This window comes from Strix aluco, chromosome 3 (genome assembly GCF_031877795.1).
Source record: "Strix aluco isolate bStrAlu1 chromosome 3, bStrAlu1.hap1, whole genome shotgun sequence".
NCBI lineage: Eukaryota > Metazoa > Chordata > Aves > Strigiformes > Strigidae > Strix > Strix aluco.
The window spans coordinates 99,514,673-99,538,846 of NC_133933.1; the positions used below are offsets into that span (position 1 = coordinate 99,514,673).

A 24,174-nucleotide genomic window follows, 5' to 3' on the forward strand; every position below is an offset into this window, starting at 1 on the left:
CGCGAGCTGCCGCACCTGTGCGGGCGGCCTGAGGGAGGGCGCGCCCCGCCCCGCCCCGCCCCGCCCCGCCCCGCCCCGCGGCTGCCGGCGGGCGGGAGCGGCCGTGAGCCGGGCACGGAGCCCGGGAGCAGCGGGACGTTCCTCAGGCAGCTGCCTTGTTCCTGCCCCTGTGCCGTGCGCGTCGGGGCCCTTCTCGTAGCCCCGGGGCTCGCTGTGAGGGGCTCGTGCTGCCGCCCTGGGGCCCCGCCGGCCTCAAACCCGCCTGTCTTCGCCTCACCCCCCAGGGGAACCCCAGGCAGCGGGGTCGGGGTCCCCAGAACATGCCTGCGGTAGCCCACCTGCCCTCGGTGTGGTCGGACTGGACTCAGCTCTCTATCCACGGGAAGGTGGGTCTGCGCCTTCTGCTGTTTAAAGCAATTATTTTACCCTTAGACTATGGGGGGTATCGGGCAGTCTGTACCTTTCCAAGTGGCACCCCACAGGTGGTAAACACCCCAAAACACACAGCCAAGTGATCTGCCAGTGTCGGTGGTATTACGTAGTCTTGTGTCTTTGGGGCAGGCGTTGTTCTCCAGGCCAGCACTGGGGAAAAAATAAAGCTGTTCCAGTCTCTTCACTGAATGGGCACTGCCATAGCATTAATTTCCCTCTGAACTTTCTCTGAGAATATGTGTTTCTGTCTGTGAAAGAGCATTATGGGGAGCAGAGGCCTTATGATGAGGAGACTGGTGCATTTTCACCCCCACTGAGGTGGTGTGAGGCTCTGAGGAAGGCAGAGTTGGATCCCGGGGCTACTCTGTGTATTAGACCCAAAGTACCTGCAGAAGGCATAGCCCAGGCTGATTTTCTCTGACCAAGGCTGCACACCACTACACTTTCCCCTTCTTAAGTACCATGTCTCTAGTCTCCCCTTTCTCCATTTTGTATTAGATCCCTTTGCCTCTGCTGAGTACTCTGTTGAGTCTGTTCACCAGTAACATCCTTTTTGTCAGCTCAATTCTAACTTTATTTTTTTCCCTCTAATCTAACCCTTCTGGAAAGAGCTGAAGCCTATATATAGCCTATAAAATACTTAAGTGAGACAGATGGAAATTCAGGTCTTTTCTCTGTCAGCCATTAAATTACTGAATCATTCTCTGTATCTTTCTCAGATTTAATGGTAAACTAATTATCCCCTAAGTTTGGAAGAGTTACAACTGAAAGAACTGAGAATACTGCATATCAAGTTAATTACTAGTTAAGCTAGCACCTAACAGGCACCACTGAGTGGATAAGGAATTGGCTGGATGGTCACACTGAAAGAGTTGTGGTCAATGGCTCCGTGTCCAAGTGGAGAGCAGTGACAAGTGCCGTTTCTCAGAGGTCGGTGTTGGGACTGGTACTGTTTAACATCTTTGTCAGCGACACAGGCAGTGGGATTGAGTGCACCCTCAGCATGTTTGCCAATGACACCAAGCTGTGTAGTGTGGTCGACATGCTGGAGGGACCTTGACAGGCCTGAGAGGTGGGCCTGTGCAAACCTCATGAAGTTTAGCAAGGCCAAGTACAAGGCCCTGCACATGGGTAGGGGCAATCCCAAGCACAAATACAGGCTGGGCGATGAGTGGATTGAGAGCAGCCCTGCGGAAGAGGACTTAGGGGTATTGGTGGACAAGAAGCTCAACGTGACCCAGCAGTGTGTGTTTGCAGCCCAGAAAGCCAACCATATCCTGGGCTGCATCAAGAGAAGTGTGGCCAGCAGGTTGATTCTCCCCCTCTACTCTGCTCTTGTGAGACCCCACCTGGAGTACTGTGTCGAGCTCTGAGGCTCCCAACATAAGAAGGACATGGACCTGCTCAAGCAGGTCCAGAGGAGGCCACAAAGATGATCAGGGAGCTGGAGCACCTCCCCTGTGAGGACAGGCTGAGAGAGTTGGGGTTGTTCAGCCTGGGGAAGAGAAGGCTCTGGGGAGACCTTATAGTAGCCTTCCAGTACCTAAAGGGGGCCTGCAGGAAAGCTGGGGAGGGACTTTTTACAAGGGCATGCGAATACCTCTACTCCTTGCCATCATCCCGGGGCTCTGAGGAGCAGAATGCTTTTCAGAAAGACAAGTGCTGTCGTAGGAATTCCCTGAGAGAGAAAAGGATATGAACTTGCCTCTCATATGCTAGGTAAGCAGCAGCACTGCCATTTTATAAGAAAATAGTAGTTGATTTTGTAACAGACTTGACCTAGAAATTACATGTAGTCTGTAACTCTCTACATGTTGCCAGAAGATAGCAAATAGCTTTGAGTGAACGGTTTAATGTGCATCAGTTTCTCTGGTTCTAAAATGAATGCAGGGATACTTGCCATGAAAAGTGCCAACTGATCCAGTTCCTGTGCTTGAAAAAACCTACACAAGTGCAAAGTGTATTGTTTGGTGTGTGCTTTGGCCCTTAGTGCCTTAAAACTAGATGTCCTGATTGCGTATTTCCTGGGTCTAACTCTCGCTTTGTGTGCGTGCTTGGGTGGATTGATGTGGGATATCCTCTTCTGACTGTCAAGCATGAATTTCTGCTTCTTGTATTCAGCTCTGAAAATTATCCTTTCCTTCAAAGTACTTATCCATGCTTCTGTAAAGTAGTAGAAATATGAAATCACCTGCTTCACTATGGGGCTGAGAGGAATAGGTTATTAATATTTTAATAGATAGTGCTTTAAAAACAACATGCTGTAAATGTGTTATTAGGTATTTCCCTGAGAACTCAAATGAATCTAAGACAAAAATGTATCCCTTCTGTGCCTTTGTTGCTTTTTCTAGATCCTAAAGAGAAGCAGAGTGTTGTAGATGCAAAGTTATCGCCTGAAGCATTTTTCAGAAGGAAAAAAAAAAAAGGAAGAAAATATGTCTTTCAGGATACAGTGTGATTTATAGAACGAGTTAAGTTCTGCCCACACCATACCATGAAATATAGTGCAGAGAGGCCAGAGATGTTGCCACCTAAGTCTCCTTCAGAAGAAGGTACACAGTTGTGCTGAGCCCGTCAGCTTGGTGCCCTTTGCTTCACCTTTCATTAAGGCCTGCAGAGCACAGCCTATACAATCCAGTTTGGGAATTGTTTAAGTACATAGTTGTGTTTCAAGACCTGTATCTTTAGAATCGAGTGAGTTTCAGGTGGCTAACTGAATTTTCCATAAAGATACTTAAATACTGGAGTTCTGCAGTTTTCAATGCTAGAGATTGTGTTGTGTTCAGTAAAAGCACAGATTTACCCAGCATGAAAAAGACCTCTCCCTAGCTGTCACTATTTATCATCTTGTAGACTATTCCACTGTTTTGCAGGAATACCTATAGATAGATACCATGTTCCAGTATTTAAAGGGTGACTGCTAAGAAGATGGAGACTCCCTTTTTACAAAGAGTCACATGAAAAAGACAAGAGGTAATGGGTACAAGTTGGTTTCCCCAACACTGGACACTTTTAAGATTCAGTTGGACAGGGTGCTGGGCCATCTTGTCCAGACTGTGCTTTCGCCAAGAAGGGTTGGACCAGATGATCCTTGAGATCCCTTCCAACCTGGTATTCGATGATTCTATGATAACTTGTGAAGTTCATGTTTTCTTATAATCTGATAGCTGATATTCACTGAATATAATCTTCCTGGCTAAAATTCACTGACTCTAGACACCTACCTTATTCAGAAATCATTCCATAAACCAGCTTTAAATAGTATTTGCTAATGAGGACAGTATTAGCATAAATTTGACTTAATGGGGGAGAATGTATCAGGTGCAAAGTTATTAAGTGGATTGAAACCAGGTGATAAAATAGCTGTGTTTTTCTAATGCCTCATTATCAAAGTCCAGAAATAAACTGGGTTTCAGTTAGAGTTGCTGAGTTTGAGAATTTCTGATTCATAAGAAACCTTGGTGCTTCAAATGTTTTCATGCTCTTCAGAAAAAAAAAATATATATATAACTTCCTGGGAAATAGACATTTCAGTAATGTTTGTGAAACTCAACTCTTTGAGTTGCCTCTCCAGGCTGGGGAGTCTGGGCAGCCCATGGGGTCAAATAATGTGGTACCTGCTGTCCTTGGCTGGCAGAGAGTAGCAGAACCTGAAAAGTTAACCTTAACCACTGTTATTTCAGCTAACACTTTAGATGGAATTTCTATCACAGATTTAAAAAAATCTTGAGCTACGAGCCAGTCACCCTGTCTACCCTTGATAGCCAGTGGAGAGAAATAGACATTCCTGGAGGTGGTTTGTCTTGTTCTCAGACAGGTGTCTGACTGCAGTGAGCTGAATTACCATCTGGAAGGGCCTGTGTTAGAAGGAGGTGAATCACTTTCTGGATCATTTGTGTCTCCTCATTGACTCTAAAGGCATCTTGTACCTGCGTGTACAAAAGTTAGACATTTAAAAAATGAATTCTCAGCATTTTTTTTAATTAATGAGTATTTTTCAGCAATGTGCTTTGTGTAGAAAAATTCCTGCCTAGCTCAAGTTCTCATATCTTCAATCCAAAAAAAGAGACCAAGCCATAGTAACATCACGTTACATGAAATAACATCTGTAATAGGGAATCTACAACTATACCAAGGGTTTCCTCATATTTTTCTTCTTTACTTAAAAAGAAAAATACAGCCCCGCAAACAAATTCAACAAAGTGTTAAAAAATGCAATATTTTTACAAAAAAACCCAACAAGCCCCAGCCTTTGAAAATCAGAAAGTTTAGAGTTATTCAAAGCTCAATTTTAATTCTGCTTTGATAAACCTTTTTAATGTTAATATAAAAACTATATGTATATTTGAACATAATACATTAATTTATGCATTTACAAAACTTAAACTATACAGGACAATGAATTGATACTACAAAAAGAATCCTTATGCAATGAAAAAGTTGTTAGGGACAAGGCTGTCTAAACTGTAGTTGAAAATACTATGTACATAGGAATAACAAGATTATATCTCATCATTCCCAAAATGGGTATTAGATGTTTGACAGCCTTGTAGGGTCATTGGAGTTGGAAGTCTGATCGACAGCCGTTGTGGGCTTGCCCCAGGAGTGGCATTGAGTCATGTGTATCTTACACTTGGAGCACTTACTGCCTGGCCCGTGTGGCAAACAGTTATAGTGTCACTCCGGAGATGATTTAAAAGTAAAAAAGGAGCAAGATTTATAGGTGAGGCTGAATTTTCAATAACTTCTAGTTTCTGTACAGCAACTTGACTGGAGAGATATTAGAGGTAGTAAATTTTTCTTCCAGTTTCTTGGTTCTTCCTTCTATGCAGAGACTGAGCACCTGGTATTAGATGAATTATCAACATTATGACATCCCAGATAATGCAGTCTAATTTCTATAGGTGCTGAGCATTTGAAATACACTGAAATCAAAAGATTGTGGTGGTGTTTGCACTGCAGAAAATTAAGACAGAAATTCTGAAAACTAAAAAGTGATCTCCATCTTTTATGAATTGGCATCATCTAGTGACATCCTAGCACATGATGACGCTTCACCAACAGGCTTGTTTTCTTGAGAGCTATTAGTAAATCTGCATTGTAATTGTAAATACAAATGAGTACTTGGGAGATAACTATAAATTAAATAGATGAATGCAAATGACTAAATACATTTCAATGAGCTTTGCTGTCAGTCATAATTGTGTAAGCTTGGAGAAAAAAACAACATACTGTAGAGCTAATATGCATATATACAATTATGTTTTAAACTACTGCATGTAGTTGGCCACTATATTCTAGTATGGATTATAGTGTAGCATAGTGTAGGTGTAGAATATAAGGAAATGGAAGCTCCATATGGTTCTGATGGAAGCATGGAAGAGATCTTAAAAATCAAATGCTTTGCACATTCCAAGCTCACGGCGTATTTTCATCTATTTAAGGCTATGTCTGTGTTTCAGCCTGACTCTTCTCCTTTCAATATATCTCGTTCTAAGATTGGGCTTTTTGAACAGGGAGACTGTTAGATGGAACTTTGTGAGTCATCCATTTGGCTCACTCAGGCTTTGAGGATAAGAATACCATCCTTAGATATCAGTAGTTCTTGATATCTAGCCAAGAAGAGCAATAATCAGATGTAGAATCAGTTGCAAAATCATAAATTTGAAAGATTAGGGAGAAATATAAAAAGAATATACAAAGAGGGACAACTGAGCTCCATTGTTATTACTGTTTTGTGTGCTACTGTGCAAAAGGTAGTCTGTGAAGCTTAAAAACGTTTTGTTGACTGGATAAACGACAGGACAGACGCTAAAGCTAGGACAGTTTTTGATCTTGGCTTCACATAGAACAAATCTTAATTTTAGCTCTTCAACAATAGGAACTGTGATTCATGTAGCCCATTTTTTCACCCTAGTGAAATCATGATCTTGCAGAGAGTGCAGGTTAAAGACTAGCTGATGAATTGCAAGCTTCAGACTGTTGCAGACAAAAGTGTATCTATATATACATAGCTTTTGAGATTTTTTTCCTCAGTATGTTTTGCCTTCTCATTTCTGTAGTACTGTTTAAAAACTAGTGCAAATAAATCAGTGTGTATCTTTTCAATGCCCCATATGATGAGGAGCAATTAATAATTGCATGCTAGATCTCACCTGTTTGAAAGTCTGCAGTGGTCCTATGTAGTGCTAGGGCCTGAATAATAGGCCCTGAAACAAAGTTGACCTCTAGATGAACCTCACAACCAAACATTATCCATTATTAGTATCTGTTAATTAGTAAAATCTGTATTACCATTAGCATTTATTATTAGTATCTGATCATTAATGAAATATGTATGCTCACTAGTGAAAGATGTAGCTTAGAGTATAATCAGTAGTGAGGATGAAATGTTGGGAGAATGTGTATCCAACTTTCCTTGTTTAGCCTTGTTCAAGGCTGAGAACCCAAGTGTTTGGCCTTGTTAGAAACTCTCTTGGTTCTCCCTCCCGAGCCCTGGTCAAGCTTTGGGTGGAATCCAAAGGAGGATGAAACCACATGTTTCCACTCAAAGAAAAGTGCAAGTCATTCTGACTTGCCGATTTTTGGTATATAAGGCTGGACCCTCTTGCTGCGACTTTGGATGTCTCACCTACGGATGGACAAACCATGTAGGACTTCGCGCTTGCAGGGAAAGGTTCTTCAAATCCTCACTGCAACTGGGGCTCCCCAGCAACTGCGGATCTGGATGATGGTAACATATGCAAGTGGTGATGGATCTTTCTTAATCACTATTCTCCCCATTGTGTAGTAATGATTAGGTGCATTACCTTGCTTATTCTTATTTTTTATAATTAACTGTATGTAGTAATAATTAAGTGTACTATTCTGTATTTTTCTTATTGCTTATTTTCTATTACTTGGTTATATCCTTTAATTATTAGCAGTAAAATAAGCCTACTCTTTTCACTCTGGTGTCTGAGTTAATTGGCATCCTCAATCAACAAAACATCCTGACAATGCCACCTATTTTTGTCTTGGTAGAATCCTCCTCAGAGAAGTGGAAATGTTGAGGAGAAACGTTTTAAATATTCCTTTTTCCTTTTTCTCCTCCAAGATAATTTCATACTAGGGGAGACTGAGGGGAAGGGGTCATGGCAAATCATACTGGCTTCTGAGTTTCTCTGAAGTCCAGAGATGTTGAAGAAGGATCATTTCTACTTCAAAAGCTGGATATTTTTAGAGAGCAGTGAGTCTTTTATCAATAAAAGAATGTCCATAGCACTCACAAGCTGAGCTCATATCTGCAGGAAAACATGTTTCTCCTCAGCCACTGGATACTCAAGAAATGAGAAAAGAGATTTGCTGTAAAAAAGAAAAAAATAATCTCTTCCTTCAGCCCATCTGTGATCGATCACTTGAGGAGAAACATACTTGGATGTGCTCACAGTGCAGTGGCTACATCTGGCAGCTAAAAAAATCTTCTGGGTGGCTGCCTCTTGAAGCATGAAGTGAGTGATGGTTGCTGTGATGTTTTCCTTGTTTTGTGTACAAAATTTGCAGTTATACTGCACAGGAAATGTGATGTCAGGAGAATATGAGCTCTGACTCCAAGAATTTCCAGCTCTTGAAGAGCAGCATGGCCCTACGCAGTGTGTTCAAGAGAACAGGATCTCTCTGGACAGGCATCTGGCTGTCTGGGATTCCCTCCAGCTCACTAGCTTGCTTCAACTTTTTACTGGCTCGCTTCAGGCTGACTCTGGAATTTCCCCCAGATCAGATCAGGTTTTCACAAAATAGGGAAGTTTTTGTGGAAACCACCTTGTAACTGCATTGCTTTTCAACAAGAGTTTTTATCTCCATAGAGATTCTACGTTGGTCCTTTGCCCCTCAGCTGTTTCCTCTCCGTGTTGTGCTGTATGGCACTGGTTACTCCTTACCCGGCATGTTTGTCTTTATGGACATGGGCCCAGATAGATACGTCATGTAATAAAAAAGAAAAATTAACATTGCAATGTCTGTGCTTTTATTACTACAGCATCTTTGACGTCAAAATCCTGGTCAAAATACTACTACAGTAAAGCAACAAGGATTTTCTAAAAGCAATATTGTTTTGATTGTTTAAAAATAGACTTCTATCTTTAGAAAGTACATTGAATTTTCTCTTTTATGGCTTAATGAATTGCTGTTGTGACAGATTTAATCAATCTGATGAGTCCACGTTCAACGTTCTGGCAAATATAACCAGCCCTGGAGTGTTTTCACACTCCCCAAAGGCACATTGTTTCTGTTTATTTCATTCTGATGTTTTATCTGGAAACATATTTTTCTTGAAGAAATGTATACTGTTCCAAGACATACACGGAAAGCCATGTGTTTAATTTACTGAATATGAAATTAACTTTTTATTTAGTAAGTGAAAGGAGAAGGTTATAGAACAAAAAGTCCAGCTAGTTAGCAGGTGTAGAAGTTACAGAGAGAAAAAGGAAAAGATTGATCATATAAAAATCACAGGGCAGATTTAAAGACAGTCTGTCATAATAAAAAAAACTGTTAAAGACTCCAAGACAAGTCCTATGTCTCATTTCTAAAAATTGTCTATACAGTGTCCATTTGTTTGACTGCAAGATCAAGATCTACTTTCCATAACTCATTTTTTGCTTCTGAATCTTCATTTTGTATTCTTTAATGTCACTTGTCTGTCAGATTATTCTATGGCCTTTGAAGTGCAGAAAGATGGTCTATTTTCAGGCTTTACTCCCATGCAGAGTTCCAGTATGCACTGCAAGTCTTTGGGGGAGGGATTTGTCTCCTGAAAAATATGAAGCATGTTACTGAGTACTATAAAATAATGAATAAAAAAGAAAGCAGAGAGATTCTAGTCTTAAAAAAAAAAAAAAGTAGATGTAAGTGTATCTTATATGTGAAGTTGAGTCTACTAAAGAGGATCATTATCTAAAAAAAAATGTTTTTTTTTTTTAAATTTCAGTACCTGATTCTGTGAAGACAGAAGTACGTGCATGGAGCAGTAGAACCGACTGTTTCTGTTCCTTAAAAAATGCAGGTCAGAGTGTATGGTATGGGGTGGTACATACCTCTCCTATTGCAGGAAAGGCAAGAAAAACTTTAAAGTCACGCTGTAGCAACTGCTGTTTCATGCTAATAGCTTTAGTACATTGCTAGACCCTGCTAATGTTCTTGGATGGTGTGCAGAAGGGGCCCTTCTTAATCAGACCAGTTGCAGGAATGACCTGGAACACGCAGATTATTGAAATAAGGTGTCCAGTGCACCACTTGAATAGTTCTGTGTCAGCATAATTTAGACTCAGGGTTCTATTTAAATGTTGTGGTGTTAATACAGCACATTTAATAATAGTCTAGTGATAGGCAGGACATAATTACTTGCTCTCCAAAGGATAATTTGTAATGAGCAATGTTGTCCTTACAACTCTGATGAGGTGAGATCATCTCTGGATCTACAGTTTAAATGACACACCCAAGGTCAGCCATTATCTCTATGTATTCTTATCATATAGTCTGATAGGAATAGTCTTTAATATCCATGCGTTGAGCATTCATGTCCATGACAGCTCTTTAATGCCAGATAAGATTTTGGTATTCTCTTTATTATGCAGTACAAGTGGTCAGCTTTAGCAGAAAGCTCTTAATAAGTGAATTAACAGTAGTTAAGATTAAATTAAAATGGTTGTGTACTTTTAAGCGATGTCAAATAATTTAAAGGTATAGTTCTAACAAATCTTAGATCTTACCTACTACAACAGTTCTTAAATTCCGATAATCATGCGGCTATGTAAAATGTCATCCTTTTGACATCCTAGTCAGTAGAAATCCTAATTGGAATGCTAAGACGTACTGCTGAATGCTTCATCAGGGGAGACTTATGATGATAGTATGACTTTTAACCAACTGAAGAATGCAAAATAAAAATGGGTTAAAATTATGTCTGATGGAAAGGTGTTGTTGCACATGTGTCTTCCTCTGCTATCTCCGTGGGAGAGGGTGTTTTATTAGTTTGATTAGACTTGGATGTTAATAAATACTTAGTTTAATTTCTAGTTTGGGGCTGCTTTCCATGAAATCTCTTAAGATCAGCAGTGGATATTTCTGTCTCCCTGATGATTCTGAAGTCGCCTGTAAGTCAAAACATTGCAAGCAATTCACAGCTTCCTCTGGTTTCAGCTGAATTTCACTGCCTGCGCCTCAGATAACCAAGGAACACATTTCCCTGGGTGTCACACCAGTATTGAAATGTATTCATGTCAGTGTTATACAAGTTTATTATATTCTCTGTGACTTTCTTTCCTTGCATTTCGATAAAGACAAGGTTTCATGTCCTTCAAGTTGCAGCGTTCAGACCCATGACAGATTAACTAAGCTCTCTAAGTGGCTCTCTAATTTCAGGGTGGTTTGCATGACATTGATGATGTAATTTAAAACTACAATTCTGAGCTTTTTGATCTTTTTTGTAGCACATGTTTCCATAACCTACTTGTATCATATGAAAGGAAAGAAAAAAATAAATTCCAATGGCTTTTTTTGGACTGAAGATTTAATTTACCAATTGCATCAACCTCACTTCTGCACCACACAATATTGTGAACAGGCAGATTTGTCAACACATGTAATGTGGGTTTTCTGGTACTTTCCTGTGATATGTCTGATGGTTGTAGTCAGACAGCTTTTTTGTCTGGATGAAGTGGGTCTAATCCAACCCAGGTCTGGTTTTGGCCAAGTCATTTCACCTCCAAGGGCTTAGTTTCCCCATCTATAAGATGAAGATAATGTACTGGCCTCCTTTTAAAGTGGTATCAGATTTATAGAGGTGAAGTGCTGCTAAAGAACACTTTACTATCAAGTCCTGCATCCCTGGAGCTTGGATTAAGGTGAAGGCGTTTGCCTTGTGCTCCTTTATTCTTTCTGAAATACCTATCTGCTTTGTATTTATTTTTAGAAGGTGTCATGGATTTTGAGGTTCAAGGAAACACTTGCTTCCTGCACTTGAGAGCAGCTGTCTCACTTTGTTGACCCTTTATGACATCAAGCTGTCTCAGATACAGGAGAGTTTCTGGCGTGACTCATCCTGGAATCACAGCCCCCAAGAATATGCATCAGGGGAGCAGAATTGGAAGGTAATCAGGTTTTCCTGCTTCCAATCCCATTTCTGGCTGAGACTAAATGTGTCTTAGATTCTGTATCTCTTAGGTTGAAGATTAGTACTCTTACTTTACCTAATTCACAAAGCAGTTTGGAGGCATTAGAAAACAGCCTGATGCATATTTCCAGATTACTTTGTCTGTGAGAAATGCTACAAGAACCATCAGTATGAGAAATGTCAGATGATTGAGAAATGACAGATGATAGAAAAATGCTATTGCTGCCTGAGGATTCATGGACAGTTTGGCCCACTCAGGCAGGGGATCTACAACAAGAGGATTAGTGAGTCCCCTGCGCACTGAGGTAAACATCTGGGAGGAGGCAGAAGGACCCTGAGCTACAGCTGAAGCCAATTTGTAGCCAGCAATATTTCATGAAGTTTGAGAAGTTCTGGCCCCTCAGAAAACCAGAGTGAAGACTGCAGAGCCTGCAGAGCTTGTCTCTAGCTGAGAGGTGTCCAGTTGGTGTGTACCAGTTGGGCTTGAAAATGCATGCACTGGGTGCTCTGCACACCTTTCTTTAGCTGTGGGGCTTATGTATGTGGAGGTACAGCCTTCTGTTTCAATCCTAAAGCCTAAAAGTTCTGAAGTCCTAAAATCTTTCATCTGTGGTCAGAAGCAAACGGTCATATTTTATGCTATGGAAAAGCCCCTTTTTAGTAAACTAAAAATAGAGAACAATTTTTTTAAAGTATTTTTACTTTTGTTACTACAAATGTGAATGAAGGAAAACATTTAAAAATAGATGAAATCTACATGGCTGGTAGAATTTGAAGCTTTGTTATTAGTGAATGATTGCTGTGAGGAGTCCTACTCTTTTCCTTTAAATTTTCAAAGATAAACAACTTCCATAGATGCAATTTGTTTAAAATATACTTTTAGCATAAACACTATGAAAAAATATTGGCTGTTATTAGAAGAACAAAGAACTTGATAGTAAATTGAAATTAAGATGAAATGGGATTTCTCCTCCTTCAACTAACCTGATTTTAATGTTAATGAAACCCTGACAAAAAAGCATTCTCCAGGAAGGGTAAAAAATGAGAAAAAATACTGAGTGTAACAGAAACGAACCGTTTTAAAGTGGTTAAAAGAGCCTAAGGTGTTGCACAAGCACTGATGAGATTCCTCCTTCTGAGAAGAAATTTTATTGTGGTCACACGCAGACATACTTGTTCTGAAGAAGACGTGTAGGAACTGACAAAGTATCCACACATTGTAGACAGTCCGAATGTGACACACGTCGTTTAGTGTGTTAAAATCAGGGGTTTAGCAGCTGTTTCCAAGAGGTCACTTGCCTGAGAACAGCATGTGTTTTCACCTCAGTCTAACCAATAGATGCAGCTTATCAGTTGTCTTCTGTTTCTCTCTTCTGTGTGGCCTTTAGTGGAGCCCAGTTACGTAGCTTTTTCTGACATGTGCCCCTGTGCTGTATGAAATAGCCTGCAGATGTTGACTGCTAGGGAGTCTGAGAAACACACTCTTTCCTTCACAAACAAGGTGACCTTCACCTGGCTGAACAGTGTTATCAGATTTTGTTCAGATGCCTCCAGTTGTGCAAACTGTTCATGTTGTGTGTTGTCCTGGCCAGGATGCGTGTGTTCATCAGTGATTCTCTTCATGGTTTTCAGCTTGCATTGTCTTCTATGTCCAATGAAAATAATCCTTTCTTCTTACTGTAAGGGTTTAGATCAATAATTTCTCCAAAATTCTGCTGATACCTGTTTCTTCTTTGAGGGAGAAGACAGACACTTGTTAATGTAACGATGAACCCACAGCAGCACTGTCAGCAGCCTGGAGAGCAGAATGGGACCTCAGCACTTAGTCTTTGCTCTGATGCTTTCTCGGGCTGCACGCAATATCCACGTTTCTTTGCCTTTAAAAATATTTCACATTGGCATCTAAGAGTATTAATATCTGTGCACTTCTTTAGGAAGTAAACTATGTGAATATATCGCCTTTGGGTTGATTCTTACAGAGTAAGTAAGGGGTATGTGTATATTTCCAAAGAAATTTTTAATTACTGTTGTCCTCTGCAGACACTAATTCCTTACTCCATGGAGTAACTGGCATTCCCCACCATCAGCCAACTATAATAAATTCATTCACACACACAATCTTCATTGTTCTTGCACCCTTCCTTGTTTTTCTTGTTCTTAAACACACTTCAGCTATGACTGACGTGGTTTAGTTCATATGACACAGCCGTCTCTGAGCACTGTTGACCACAAACTAAGAGAACATTGATTACAGAGTATTAGTCTCTATGTATTTTCCAAATTCTTCCCATTGTTTACTGATGATGTGAAGGAAGCATTTTGTGCCAGTTCTGTGACTGTTGCAGAACAGCAATACAGCCTACAAGTAGAAGAGCAAACACCACCAGGTACGGAAGCTGCACGAGCCTTGGCTGGATAAGAAGAGTAAGAAATATGGGCTATATCTGGCCAGGAATTGTTTTTTAATGTCAGGGATATAGCAAACTGTGCATACCTGGGGAGAAACTAAGAATGACGTAGTCCTCCAATCTCTTGGTTTGGCACATGCAATTAGAGAGTGGGATACAGATCATGGAAATTAGATGCTATTCATATTAGAATTTCATGTAGAAATAAAAGTCATAAAAATAACATATATGAATAGGATTGAATGCCATATGAATCGGCAGAAGCAAGTCTTCACCTATGAGTGTAAATTTTGAAAACAGAACTAAGCAAAAGACTGATAGATTTTTCCACTAAGAAATATAACTGCGTCTGACAATGTTTCACATTTCTTCTCCCATTACTCTAAAAGCATAATGAGGTTGTTATTACAAATGAGAAATACCCAACATGCCGTCTTGTGGCTTCAGTTGAGTATTTGCAATGAGGAAAAAAAAAAATCTTTATTCATGTAGGGTTCAGTCTCACATATATTAAAGTCAGTAGAAATGTTACAGTTGATCAGGTCTCTAGTATCTTAAATTTATTCACTATATTACTTTCTTTAATGATGTTTATCTTTTTATTGACTATCTTTTCCCACTTAGGAAACACTACAAGTCCTCTTGACTAATCAGAGCATTAAAAAATCAACTGTAAGGAAACAATTTCAAAAGAAAAGCTGATCAAATGCTCCTTAAATTGCTTCCAAAGCTAATTTATACCTTTGTATATTAGTTCTGTCTCTTGACAATTTATTTTGTGTACAAGACATAGGATTGCTTGAGAAACACGGGAAAGAGAAACTGAAAGAGAACTGTACTGAAAAACTGCATATGCTTAAAAGCTAAACTGTAAGACCATGGTAAGAGATAATGGAAGACTGAAGCAGAAAATTGTCCCACCATTGTTCCCCAGTGCCTGCTACGAGGGGACTTCTGCCAAAGCACTGGGTGATACCTCTGTCAGATGAAGGATACTGGCCTAGCTGGATTTTGGGTATAGTTTCGGCAGATACTCTAAGTTCTTTCATGACCACAAAAAATGTGCATTTGCTAAACAGCTTCTCAGTAGTGGAGATGAGACATTAGATTTGCTTTTTATGCCACTCTTGATCTGCCTGTAACATTTTCAGTATTCAAAATGATAAAAAATATTTATAAACTAACCAAACTCCAGAAGAAACACTATTATCTGTAGTTCTACTACATAAACTATTTTATTATAATTGTTATCTATCAAGTTTTGATGCATTGTGAAATGGTTTCATGAAGTGCCACCCTCCCACACAGGGATGAAATCTGCAAACATTTCTGTATTAGGTGTATATATATATAAGGATATGCAAATGTATGCAGATATTCATGTTCTAGAAACGGTTACAATTTTCAGTTTCAGCTCTGCGTGGGAGGCTGTCATTGAAATGATTTCCTTCCATGGAGAGGAACAACATACACATTTTGTCTTGCCAAAGAAGACCAGAGAGAACCGCATGTCTAGTACTCAGCAGGAAATGCTGGGAGTCCAGGCTGCTACCTATACAGTGGCTAAGAGCTCTCAGGGAGTTCAGAGGAAAACCTGGGCTTAGCAGCCTACAGTGCCTAACTGCCCGCGGGAGAGGACAATGTTGAGATGCTTCTAAGCAAGACTGTAGGTTATCCTGCACCTGCATGGGATAACGGGAAAGCACAGTGAGTCATATATTCTGAAGCTGCTTGGCTTTGCCCAGCCTGTAGCCAAGGAATAGGGGAAGAGAGCTGAAAATATTGGGAGGGAGGTGGTAGGAAAGGGTGATGAATTTGGGACTGGATGTGCGAGAGGGGGCTGTGACATTCAGTGATATGCTAGGTCGTACTGTACATTTCTTACTGTTCACAGGAAACTAGGCTGACTGGCTTCCCACAGAACTTGTTCTTGATGTGGGCTACCAGTGATGCACCGTAGTGCCTTCTACTGCTCACGTACTAAGTAAAAATAACCCCTGTGTGCCAATCTGTCAACAAATTACCAAGGCATCAGTGGTCAGCCTCCAGTACACTGGACCCATCCCAGAATCCATGGTAAATCCAGGCCTCTTGTCCCCAAGTCTAGCAAAGCAGCATACTCATGTGAAAACTGGCTCTGATAAGGCAATTTCCTTGGAGAAAGTCTAACTTTAAAAAAAAAAAAAAAAAAAGGCCAACAACACAGACTTAGGAAAAGTTTGTTGTGTGTCCAGGAACAGTACGACATCCAGACCACTTCTGAAGTTTTATGAAGATGTGTGTCTGGGTGTTGAAGTACAGCAGATGGGAAGTGTTCTGTGGACTACAAAGCGAGATTTGGGCTGCTATTCCCAAATTAGGTTGTATGAGAATTTCCTACAGACCAGGCAGCCCAAAATGTTAAGAGGGGTTTCTTGCCAAATTTCCCCATCCCCACTCATCATCTCATTTCAAACCTTACCATTGCTCTCCCTGCAAACAGCAGATGATGAAGCAAGCTCCATGCATTAATTTTCTCCCAAAGCCCAGGAGCAATTGTTCTTTCCTCTGCTCAGGGATAACAAGCCAATGTCATGTTTTCCAGTGGTTCTGTGGTCTAAAATAATGCCAGCACCATCATTAATGCTGCTCTGCCATCAGTCCCCTGTTTCAACAGAATCTGAAAGGACATAAACCTTTTTTGTTCTCATAAACTGAAAGAAAAACCACATGCACTGCTGTGACAGGGAAAATCCTGGGATCATGTCAAAGCAGAGATGGAAGAGCACAAAAAAGAGATAAGAATTGAAAGTTTTATTATGGAATGAAATAAACAAGTTTTCTATTTTTGTTTGATGACTAGACTTGAAAGGTAAGCAGCACTGTAGGTCAGGACCATTCTTCTTAGTGAGGGACAAGCACTCACCTCCACGTGCTGCCAGTTCAAGTACTCCGAACGTTTCAGGCTCCAGGAGAGGCACAAGGCGGGACCTGCTGATGGACTTGGTCAGCTGGGGTTTTCCTGAACTGCAGGAGTCCCTGCAAGACCAGGACTGCAGGACTTGCTGCAACAAGGAAGAGGCTAGGAGAAAATGTTGGTTAGATGTTACAGTGGCCTTGCCATTCAGGAATGGAAGGAAGGACTCCAGAAACAGAGACCTGTTTGTTTGGATTCAGGGTCCAGCCCTGCAGCAGTTTAGCCCAGGTCCGGTGCGAGTTCAGGTTGGGAACCCTCCTCCTGCCTCCCCTCCCCTCCGTGCCTGCTGGCAAAGGTGAGCCCATTCGCTGCTGCAAGTGCTCATGGGCCTCTGCACGGGGCGCACGGGGCAGGGCAGCACAACTGCCCCCACAGCACTCCTTTGGCGGATGGTTGTGACCCCTTTCCAGGCATCCACCTCTCCCGCTCGGGTGCTTGTCTGCCCTGGCACAACTAAGCTGCCACTGGTGGCAACAATCAAAAAATTCTTTTTCTCCTCAGCCCCAAGGTATATGTGGCTGCAGGCCAGAAAACAGACAAAATTTCAAGATACAAGTATTGCAATATATAACCATATAACACAACTGGTTAGTAATACACACACAGAGGGTTACCTCCGATAGGTATAGTGACACAGCACGCTAGCATAATGCTTCGGAGATCTTGTTCTTTCCCCTTATTTTCGATAATATGAGGAAATGAAATAGTTTTTCTTCCCTTGCATCCCTGTACTGTTGTGCTTTCTGGCTTCCTGCAAAGCACCACAATCGCTGCGCAAATCCTGCTTAGAGTATTCCACTTTTTCTCCCCACACAGGGTTTGCGGAACACAGCAGGCCTCTGTGATGCTGCCGATATTGTCCACACTTTACTACAAATGGTTTTACAGGAAGGACCATCTGGTCATCAGCTGCCCAAACACGCATTTGCCTGCCCTCCTGCACCTGTTCAGCATGTAATTCAGCCTCTCCCTGCCAGGTGCTCTCCCATCAGAGATCTTCCTGAGCGAGGGGACAAGAGGATGCAGCACATCTCCCGAAAGAGCGGTGGGTACAGACACCTCTTTGAGATCTCTGTTCTTAAGGAGGAATAAATCCCGTCTTATCTTCAAAATGGAGGTGATGTATAAGACCAGAAGGTAACTGCCCGGCTCAGAGATCAACCACACGCTATTCCAAGCCACTGCATCGGTGCTCAAATGGAAGGGTCATGTCCAGCATCTGAGCTGACATCACACTTAGCAGGCATGTGCCTCACTGATGATGTCACTATGTTCTGGGAGGACCATTTACCCAAAGCTCTGTGCCATTTAAGGGATGTTTCTACCCACAGTCAATTCACATGTGAGCCAACAATGTACCTGACAGCCAGATCTGTACTACCTTAGCAGTGCATTTCTCTGTGCAAACTAAGCCATCGACCTGTAAAAATCACCTAAGTGACTTATTTTGGGACTGCCCTGACCTATCTGCATGTCCATACTGGACAGTCTGGACCACAGCCATGTGCTCTGAAAAATGTTTTATAATGTAACTGTAACGATAAGCCGCCTTCAACCATGACCAATTAAAGGAGCCCTTAAAATGAGTTTGGGTTTATGCGTAAAACTTACAGGGAGATTGGTGCTACTTGATAGAGGCATCTCTTTCTCCCTCTTTACATCTTTGACTTCCCACAAGAGCTACATTTTACTAGAATAATCAACCTGAATGTGAGAGTCAGATGCAACTCAGGGATGGAGGAGTTCTAGTCCACGGGGATTATCTTTTTTATTTGGCTGTCAGCAAGATCTTCACATACAAAATACAAATTATCAAAAGATTTCCTTTAGAGAAAGGAGGGAGAGGGAGAAACATCTGCAATTTGTGATTAATTTTGTGAAGTATCCTGTTACTACTCTAAAGGAATTAAGGATACCTATGAAAAAATGGCTTCAAGGATGGCAAAAATTAAAAGCAGGATTAAAGAACATGCAATTTAATAATAAAAGAGCTATAACTGTCATTGCCAGGCAGAAAAAATGACATCACCATATACAGGGAGAATGAAGCAATATGCCTGCCAGACCAAAAAGTTACCTGTCATTATACTGCAGTCCTATCTCAAGTAAAACATCTGGGAAAAAAAATCTGTCTAAAAATCACACATACGTACTGTAGAACTTGCAAGTGAAAGCCCTGGAGGAAAAAAATAGGCTAAAAGCAGGATGTTCCCTGAGCTAAGCAACATTTGTTTACGTATCTTCTAGGAGACGATGAAATTTTCCCCAGCTTTCATATGGAAACTGGAAACACACCATCCTTTGTTCTTTAACCTCTCACGAGGAAGTCACACAGACTAAGGGTTTGATGAGCAAATACTTGGTTTTTTTTCTTTTTTAGTTTTTTCAGTTTTATCTTGATAATGGCTCCCTCTCTTTCAGCAGCATATTGGATGAAGACAGTTTAGTTGTTAGTTTGATGCACTTCACCCTTTCCTTGTTAGGGAAAAAACCCCCACAAATTCCTAGGTTTGAGGTACTTGCTGTCACCTGGATATAAATACAGGCAGTGTTATCCTCTTGGCTGTATGATGCTTTAGGCATTTGTTTGGGAGGTGGATGGCAGAAGTAATTTAAAGTCTTAGGTTCAGCCTTCTTCCTCTCATTTTAAGGGAAGCAAACTCCCTTTCACAGGGTGCCTAAGAGCTGGCCCTAAATGTCCCCTTCCCTGCCAGCAGCATTTGGGAAGGGCACAGGCAGCAAAAGCACAGCAGGTCCTGTTGCCTCATTGCAACTCTCCCTCTGAGAAGGAAGTGAGTAGTTCACACCTCATGTTCACTGACACCCTGGCTTCTCTGCTGTCGCCACCACAAAGGTGACATCTATCTAATGGTATCTTGCTTAGGACAGCTATTTACACAGCCTTTAAAGTTAATGGAGGGACATGCTTAAAACTTCCTCCCATTCACCATCTGTAATGAAGAATTCATTTCCCAGTACTAAGACGACTACTTTTTAAAGGCATCTCCCTCCCTTGCAACTAATTATGAAGCAAGCACAGATGGGTAGGTAAGTCACTTTTTTAAAGCAGCTGATTAGGAGAGAGTCCCAGTATAAATAATAGTTCAGTATCTGGCTTCTAGAACTAACCTGACCAGCAGTTCATTTCATAGCTCACCTAATTTTGTCAGAGACTAACATTTGAAAATTAGAGCTGTGTTTTGATGGCCAGATATGTCAGCTTTATTATAAATTAATCAGTTAAGTAAGGACCTTAAAGAGCTTCTTTGAACATTCTTATCCTAAAAATGGCAATATTAAAATATGTGATTTTTTTACAGGCCCAAGACTACAGCTGACTGGGAGACTTAATGCCTCGAAAAGGCATGTCAAAGTCTTACTGCTGTAAGCTTTAATTGGCACTTTCAACGTTCTCTGAGGGCAAAAAAATAAATCCGCTCTCACAGTAGAAAAATGCAGAGAGCTGCTGAATATTTCTGAAGAAAATATATATGGTCAAAGTTATTCATCAGCTTGGTCTCCAAAGGATGGGAGGCCAATATCTATGCTGGCCCATGACTTTAGAATCCAATGAGTAACTTCAACCTATTCTGAAAAGGTGTCGAGTTTCCAAGGTAATTAAGTTTTTGCAAGCTCTGTGAAAATCAGTGGCTGGGAAAGACAGGGGGGAAAAGATGGGCAGAAAGATGCCCTGTCTCTTGCCTGGTGGAGATAATGTCAGTCAACGAGGGAACATGGAGAAAGACACTGGATCTACAGGAGGTGATTCATAGGAAACAGGACTACATTAGTTCTGCTCTTCACAGCACTACTTTAAAAGAGCTCTTTTCTCAGGATTTGCCAAAACCTAATTTTATAATTATGATTCAATTTCTACTATGCCACCCTTTCTGCAACAAAAATCCTTGGGTCAATGATGCATGGCTAACCCCTACCACCAGTTACCAAGATGTAAGAGGGAGCACAGCCATACCGACATTAGAATGTAGACTGCACATCTCACCTGGTCTGACACGAAACACCAACCACTGGCTGAGCAAAGGTATTTTCATATTGCATGTCACAAAAGCATGAAAGCGACCACAAATATTTAGGTTTTTGATCACCATCAGGACACAGAAACACATCTCAAATAACTGCCTTGTGCTTTGATATGCTTGATGCTATGTTAGTGACTGATGAACAACTACAAACTGCAGAACTTCCAAATTCTCTTCTCTTAGAAATGAATACACAGGTTTGCTATTTTCCTAACACCTCAGAACAAGGTGTTGTGGTCCTTTTTGAATAACAATACCAAAATAAGTGTCATAAAAAGACACGTAACATATCTGTCACTACAGATCGCTGGAATTTGTGATCATTTATTGCAGTCAACTGGAAAAGTAGTAAAGTTTTATAACATTCTAAGGTCCTTTACAAACTTCTGCTACCATAAAGGGTAATTTTACTCTGATTCAACTATATAATAAACCTTGTGTTTTAACTTAGTAAAATCAGCACTGGAATGTATACTTTCCAAAAAAGTCAATATATAGCAAAAATTTTCTTTAACTGTAGAGTGCAACTTTATATATTTTGTAATAAAGTAATTATAGAGCAATTCTTTCAAACAATAAAGGCTTCATAATTTTAATAATGTACTAAATGTATCTATGCAAACTAGCAGAAACAAGTTTAAGAGAAAACCTACTGCAGAAATGTAACATACAGCTTTTTAGTAAAGAAAACAAAATGGAGCATCAAGCAACCTCCAGTACTACAAGATTTTGCTTACACAGGCAGAACAATTTTGCTTTGTCTCCCAGAAATTTAACAGAAAATGGATACAACCCCTGCTGCTTTACACTGTTATACTAACAAAAAGAGCTACAAAAATAGATGCAATCAGTATTTATGATAAAAATATACCTGTGGCTAATCTAATGGCTAATGCCACAAGCCATTGCTTTACTCTAATGCTATATCCCAGTGAATTGCTAATGTTAATCATCTGGGAAGAGCAAGAAGACAGCATGAAAAAGTGCTGAAGTGCTTCTTTCCTAACTGCAGATACTGCAAGAAAACAAACCAGAAATGATCATTTATGCCCTACAATATCATTGTATCGGTTGTTGCATTCAGACCATGATTGGTTTTGACAGGTACCACAAGTGTTTTTGTAGCACCACAGGATGTTATTTTGGACTTAATTATTACTGGAGCCTGTGGCTCCTCTTATAGGTAAATGCCAGACTGCCAGACTACACAAAAAGGGCCCTTGGCATTCACTCTTTGGCTGTTACGTGTTATTTTGCTCAAATGTTCAGTTTCTTATCTCTTACTGACACATTCCCTAACCAAATTAAGCAAATACTTGGTGGTTACTGGCCCTGGCCTGGGAGGTGATAAAAAGGGTCTGAAGCTCCTCAAGAGTGAAGTGCTATCCTCTATTTCCTGAGTGCCAACTCCTTGGCAGCTGTTTACAACACTGGTTAGCAAGAGCCCTTTTAGTTTTCGAAAGCAAGCAAAACGCCTGCCTTTTTGCGGCACTCTGTCCTGTTGGTGTGACCAGAGCTCTCAGAAGTATCTTCCAAATCCAGGCGCTCCATGGACGTGGGCAGGGAGTGCCTGGGACCCGCCTGAGCTCCAGCGGGACCGATCTGCGGCTGCCACTGTGGCTGCCATTGCCTGCACGACAGCAGACATGCAGAGCCTGGATAGCACTCGGGTCAGCCCTTAATCACGAAGCAGGGAGAGACTGGAGAGAACTGACTGAAACAAAAAAACCCATGGAAGAGTGAGAACGGTTCTTTATATGCTAAATCAAAAAGGTGCAGTTCTGAGCCAGGGAGGACTGCAGCTGCCGTCTGTGCTGAAGGTAGCAATTAGAACTGAAAATCAGGAATGCCAAGAAGTGGAACTGGGTAAATGATCATGGAGGGTGGGCTGGGAAGGCTAAAACCTGGTAAGAGAAGATAACAAACTCATGCACAATCCATGGATAAGGAGAATAAGTTTTAGAATTCAAAAATAAAATAACTGCAGTAGTGTTACTGCCCCTTCACTAATTGAGATGTTAAACATATTAATAACGATGCAGAAAAGGCAGAATTTTCCAGTTAAAATTTCTGCTTCCTCTTTGAAAAGATGGTGTACTGTGTGATGAAGTATTTTCCAGCCCACTAGCAACTGAAGAGGCAAAGCATTACTAGAAATAAGTATTTTTAAAACCAGCATATATTAAAGATGGCTGACCCAGCATATCTTTAGGTAACTCAAAATGTCAATAGATTTTGGGAAAACATAACTGTCACACTAGAAGGGAAACTAGAATGAATGAGGTATAAATACAGACCAATTTTCCAACATCCAAGCCATGCTGCAGAATTTAAATTTATAGAAGACTAAAAGTTCAAAATGTAATTACCACTAGTTAACGTCCTTTATGAAAAACAGGCTTTAGCAAACATCATTTTGCTCTTCAGCAAGGTATTTGGTTGATAAACCTAACTGTACATCTGTAGGGCATTGTCACAGCGAGTCAAACATCTTAACTCACACCGAGCATGATACTCTGTCAGGGAGATACACACTGGGTGTACAAACTGGCAGATTTCAGTGAGGAGCTGCCCCACTGGCTGCAAGTCAAGTGCGTTTTAGGGAGGCTGTACAGATTTGTGATAGGACTAACACACTTTAACGCTCTAATAAAATCATGCAAAAGGCAAAGCTGGGCAAAGCCATGCATTCTTACACAGAGCCAGAGTAATGCAAAACAACAGAAATGATGGAGCGGAGCTGACTTTCATTCAGGTACAACTTGCTTCAGCATAGCAAAAGGCAAAAATATCCATATAGGAAAAAGAAATGTAGGCCATAAAATGGGAGACTGTCCTGGGCTCTCCAAGAAACTTTTATTCTGTTTTAATGCCCATTGTGGTGCTGTGGCAGCAGCAGCTAATAGGAATTGTGAATATATAAGCTGGAGCATGTAGAGTAAAAGAGAAGAGGTTGAAAAATCAGCAAAACTCCAGGAAGGAAACACAAAGGAGTGAAGAAAACATTCACAGCTGAAGACTAGAGAAGATCCATTTGTTTAGGCTATCAAAAAGAACTTGCCCAGAAATAAATAGAGCATATGTTCACACATTTTAATAATGACAGCTTATTCTTATTAGTAAGTACTCACACAAGCAGTAGATTTGTACTCTACTACAGTATTTACAACTAGGCAAATTCTTGAA

General features: G+C 40.8%; 1 long non-coding RNA gene across 5 annotated transcripts; it reads left to right on the forward strand.

Moving 5' to 3' along the window:
* Positions 1 to 109: 109 nt before the first annotated feature.
* LOC141921319 (uncharacterized) lies at positions 110 to 21,424 on the forward strand. Of its 5 annotated transcripts, XR_012622651.1 has the most exons (6): positions 110 to 386; positions 7,029 to 7,165; positions 9,401 to 10,565; positions 11,384 to 11,561; positions 17,765 to 17,993; positions 20,269 to 21,424. It is a non-coding gene; the product is annotated as an uncharacterized LOC141921319 (long non-coding RNA). The 5 variants fall into 5 exon arrangements; XR_012622648.1 differs by lacking the exon at positions 20,269 to 21,424 and having other exon boundaries at positions 7,029 to 7,232; positions 17,765 to 18,533; XR_012622649.1 differs by lacking the exon at positions 20,269 to 21,424 and having other exon boundaries at positions 7,029 to 7,181; positions 17,765 to 18,533.
* The last annotated feature ends 2,750 nt before the right edge of the window (positions 21,425 to 24,174 follow it).